The 5,669-nt window shown below is 43.1% G+C and overlaps 1 pseudogene; it reads left to right on the top strand.

The window, feature by feature from the left end:
• The window catches only part of LOC123067506 (bZIP transcription factor 29-like), a 102,404-nt pseudogene that overhangs the window by 5,939 nt on the left and 90,796 nt on the right, over window positions 1-5,669 (top strand).

Genomic DNA, 5,669 nt, shown 5'->3' on the forward strand with positions numbered 1-5,669 from the left:
AAACTAAAAGGTTACACCCCTTTAGTCCCGGTTGGTGGATCCAACCCGAACTAAATGTCTAACCTATAGTCCCGGTTTGTGTCACAAAGCGGGACTAAAGGGGCTCATGGGGCCCCGGCCTAATGCCAGCCTGCCACCACCCCTTTAGTCCTGGTTTGTGACACAAATCGGGACTATAGGTACACCACAAACCGGGACTAATGCCTAGCCGTTGAAACCGGGACTAATGGCCACATTAGTACCGGGCCGTAATCGAACCAGGACTAATGAGGTTAACGTAAGGTCGTTTTTATACTAGTGGTAGGAGCGGGAGTGGGTCCTTGGATAGTGGTGCTGCTGCATCACTGTTTGGTACCGAGTTCACAGTTCACTTAGGCTGAGAAGAAGAAGATTATGGCAAATGGACGCCTCACAGAGATAGCTTTGACAGATCCTAAGAGGGCCAAGAAGTGTGCATTTCATCATAGAGTGAGAAAATATTTCCCCCTCAATTTAAGCATCCTGACTTTTTAAATTGACAGGATTTTGGCAAATCGCCAGTCTGCGGCAAGGTCAAAGGAGCGCAAGATGAGGTACATTCAAGAACTCGAGCATAAGGTACAGATCTTGCAGACAAAGACGACTACACTTTCAACACGGTTGACAATGCTGCAGGTTTGTCTTATGGAGTTGCTCTGTATTTTTGATTTTGTTTATGTTAGGATGGAACTAATTCCTGATGCACTTGTTTGTAGAGGGACTCTGGGAGGACTTGCGACTCATAACAATGAGTTGAAAATAAGGCTGCAAGCAATGGAGCAACAGGCGCAGCTGAGATATGGTATGCTTCTTATGGCCCCATTCTTCATTTCTTTTGGTGAAAATTAAACTGGGTTATGTCTTCTCCAGAAACTAGCGAACGGCAAGACAAATATAGCACTCTTCAAGTATTACGCCAGGATGTGTTTGTGCCGACTTTCGACTGTCTGGGCTGGTTTGGTAGGCATGTAGTATCACCAATGCAGATCAGTCTTTTTATTGTTGGGTTGGGATAGTTTCTATTTATGTGCACTCAACACTGTAGGGTTTATCAAGGCCAAGCAAATCAGTTTACATTAAAATGCAATAGTAGAGTGGTTCTTTGATGTTATTGCATGCTTCATGTGTCTCTTTATAGATATATTGGTTCTTAGTTTACCATGCATCTTGGTTGTGTTTGTAATGAAAAATTTCATGGTTTGGTGCTGAAAGATGACTTGCCAATATTTATGCAAGGCAAAGCTAAACCAATTCGTTGGGTACTAACTTCTCTCGAAACTTGCCTACATTTGGCAAGTTTTGGAGTTGCAAAATGTAGGTATGCCAAACTATTGGCTAGCAATTTTTGGCTGCCAATAAAAGCATGTCCTATTACCTTTGTTTCGTGATTTACAAAAGATCGTGTGCTTGTTCTCTGTGATAGTCAGTTATATTAAGTCGCCAAATGTAAGCATGCTAAAGTATTGGCTAGCAATATTTGGCTACCAACCAAAGCACACTCTATTACCTTGTTTGGTGATTCTTATACAAAAGATCACGTGCTTGGTCTTTGTGTTAGTCAGTTATATTAAACTATCATTATAAATATTGATGATTCTTAGTGTGCACATTTTCATGGTGTTGATTACTTGCTGACTAGATTAAAGTCCTTTTGTCTCAGAAAAGACCATGTGGTTTGCAAATTGGTTGAGTTGAAAATTGATGGCACAACATATTCATTTTATATTTTAACTTTATTAGTTGCAAGGGGTTCAGTCACCAGGTGGCTGGGCTGTACCATCATGATACATACTTTTACTGGGAATTCTTTTGAACAATATGTATTTGGAAAATCTTGCATATCTGAACACTATTTTATCATTAATCAATATATGTTCCAAAATATTTTGAAAAGCTTGAATACCTCAACACTATTTATAGAGGGGTGGTGTCCACGAATTGGGCAGTACGCGATAAGATCGATTATGAGGGTTGTTATTCATCATTCACAAGCATGTGTGTTATATGAGGGCATGTGCGACATCTCAGTCTGTTATTTTGTATCTCTGAACCACACATAAGAATTTGGATATTTAACCTTTTGTTATGCCGTTGCCTGCATATTTTGTGTTGATAAGCACCAGGATGCTTGTCACGCCCAATATGCGATACTATCCTAAAGAGACTCGAAGGTCCCACCAAGGATAGAATCGCATATTGATACGCTTTTGCAAGGTGGATATCATTACATCAACATTACATAATAGATGGAGATACATACAAGAGGCATACAATGCCACACGAATACAACATCATCATACACAAGAGCATCATCCGACTATGGATGAAACACAAACATAAACTCAAACGACATCCACCCTGCTAGCCCAGGCTGCCGACCTGGAACCTATCCCTTGAACGATGAAGTAGAAGAAGAACTCAAAGCAAGCAAGCATCACTCTCGCGTCAAGATCATCACATAACCTGTACCTGCAACTGTTGTTGTAGTAATCTGTGAGCCACGAGGACTCAGCAATCCCATTACCATGGGTATCAAGACTAGCAAAGCTTATTGGGTAAAGGAATGGATAAGTGGTGAGCGGCTAAGCAAAATATGGTGGCTAACTTACGCAAATAAGAGCGAGAAGAGAAGCAAATGGAATGGTCGTGAATCTAGCAATGATCAAGAAGTGATCCTGAAACTACTTACATTCAAACATAACCCAAACCGTGTTCACTTCCCGGACTCCGCCGAAAAGAGACCATCACGGCTACACACGCGATTGATGCGTTTTAATTCGAATCTGGTGTCAAGTTCTCGTTCTCAGGGCACACCGGATGAGACAGGCTACGAGTAAAACCAGACTTCGAGTTTCCCCGAAGTGGCCCCGCAGGCGGCTCGGTTCGGACCAACACTTAGAGAAGCACTGGCCCGGGGGGGGGTTAAAATAAAGATGACCCTTGGGTTGGCCTGCCCAAGGGAAAGTTAGTAGGTTGTTAGGCAAAGGTAAAACCAATGTTGGGCCTTGCTGGAGGAGTTTTATTCAAAGCAAACTGTCAAGGGGGTCCCATAAATCACCCAACCGCGTAAGGAACACAAAATCAAGGAACATAACACCGGTATGACGGAAACTAGGGCGGAAAGAGTGGAACAAAACACCAGGCATAAGGCCGAGCCTTCCACCCTTTACCAAGTATATATATGCATTAATTAAGTAAGAGATATTGTGGTATCCCAACATAATCCTATCCACCATGGAGCAACCTTCAACTTCACCTGCAACTAACAACGCTATAAGAGGGGCTGAGCAAAGCGGTAACATAGCCAAACAACGGTTTGCTAGGAAGGGTGAAAAAGGTTAGAGGCTCACATGGCAAATTGGGAGGCTTAAAGAACAAGTGATAGGTAGCGCAACATAGCGATAGAACGAAGCAACTAGCATAGCAATGATAGTAGTGAGATCCAAGGTAGCGGTCATCTTGCCTGAAATCCCGCAAGGAAGAAGAACGAGTCCATGAAGAAGATGAAGCCACGAAGATGAACCAAGCGTAGACGAACGAATCCTCACGATCACAACGAAACAGGAACTAACGAGAAGGAGCACAACCGGAAAGAAGCAAACAACAAGGTAAACACACAACACATAGACATGGCATGATGCACAACCGATCAAGATGCATGACAAAGGCTACCTGAAGCTACTCATGGCAAGAGATGATGCATACCAGAGCAACACATCAAAGCAAGTTTAAATGAGGCCGAAAACAATATAGAACTAATCCGGTAAGTCCTCATATGCAAATTTCGAAATTGGCCCAGATCTGAATAAACCTTATGTTCAAGTTGTTAAACATCAAGTTAAAATTCACCAAGATGATCTACATGAATTTCTAGTCAAGTTTCATATAAGGTTCATTTAGTCCGGAGCTACAGCGTAGAAGATATGAGCAAAACAAGTTAACCATGACATTGATGCAAAATGCATAAAAACATCAAGAAAACACTCCCAAAACATGGATGCAACATGATAAGATGAAACTACATGCAAAATCAAGCAAGTTTCATATAGAGCACACTCAAAACGGAGCAACGATTCAACACATACACATGAAACAAGTTTAAAGGACAAGCTGTCCAAAATAGCAACTAGGAATCTAGCAAGCATCAAAACAATATGCTACAACACCTCAACATGAAAACAAAAAGGCATGGGCATGATGTACAGGTAAAGCACGACAAAGCATGTACACTGAGCTATCTCCAGAAAACACTATAACATGCTCAAAAGGACATGGCAAGATTGCAAATAATAACAGTTTCACAGACTTGGCAGAAATCACTGTGCATGGCAGAAATTACATCAGGTTGCAATGTTTAGAGCTATCAAAAAGTATGCTACAGGAACTTAACATGGCAAACAAAGGCACGGCATGCTAATACTAAAGAGAAAGAACAAAACTCCCTTACTGAACTAATTCCAAAGATCAACAGAAAAGATGGTAGGATCCATGCAAACATGGCAAATAATATGACAAATTCAGAATAACAGTACATGGGAGGAATAACGATAAGTAGGCATGTTGATGAGCTTGTAAAACTTACCACAGAGCAATACCTGGCATGACAAGGTAACCAACAGTAATAAGACATGTTTATGGAGCTAAGAATGGCAAGATCAAGTCCATAGGGTACATGGATCACTAGTTATTGACATGGAAAAACTGAACTTAATGTTAACAGGCTGACAGAAACATTATTTAGCAATTTGAGAGCAAGATTACAACAAGCTACAACAGGCTATAAATGCAACCAAGGGCATGGATTGGTAGAACACGACATGTATAACAAAACATCCTTAGTGAACATCTCCAGATTATGCATAGAATGACTTGTAGCAGCAGGTTTACATTGCATCATGATATAACAGATTCAGCCTAGCAAAACAGTAACAGCAAGTACCCTACTACACAAGCTTGATGCACTCACCAAAAGGCATAAAAAATACATGGATTGCACCACTGTAAATATGGCATGATGTAGCTCAAAACTCGTAGACATCAAGCCCATAGGATGCACACACAAAATGCAACGAAAATGACAAAACAGAAAGTTCTGTTAACAGGCAGCAGTTAACATCATATAACACTCTTGCAGCAATGATAAGGGTATCAAGATGAGCTCAAACAAGCATGGCACAATGTAATGAAATGAATAGCATCTCATGGTGAACATTTTTTTATATTACACTCACAAAACGGAGCTACATGCAAGAAGTTATGGCATGATGAACATGGCACAAGAATGTAAGTATTTGAGGGACTTGGTGAAAAGTCTCACCCCGGGGAAAAGTGTACGGAGGGGTTCCGGGACGGAGCGGATCCGGGACGGCGGGGGCGTTTGGTTCGGTGGCTTGGTGGATCTGGTCCACCCGACCAGATTTGGCGATGGGCGGCGCTCCGGCGATCTTCCGGCGAGGCGGCGAGGCCGGCGAGGGGCTCCGGCGAGGTGGTGGCGCTGGGAGGTGCGGGGGTCGGTGGCCAGGGACGAGTGGCGCGGGGAGGTGACGACGGCGGGCGACCGGAGCGGAGGGGTCGCGAGGCGGCGGAGCTCCGACAGCGGGACGCGGGATCCGGCGGAGGGGTGCGGGATCCGCGGTCGGCGGCGGGGCGGC

The sequence above is a fragment of the Triticum aestivum genome, chromosome 3B (assembly GCF_018294505.1).
Source record: "Triticum aestivum cultivar Chinese Spring chromosome 3B, IWGSC CS RefSeq v2.1, whole genome shotgun sequence".
Classification (NCBI taxonomy): Eukaryota; Viridiplantae; Streptophyta; class Magnoliopsida; order Poales; family Poaceae; genus Triticum; species Triticum aestivum.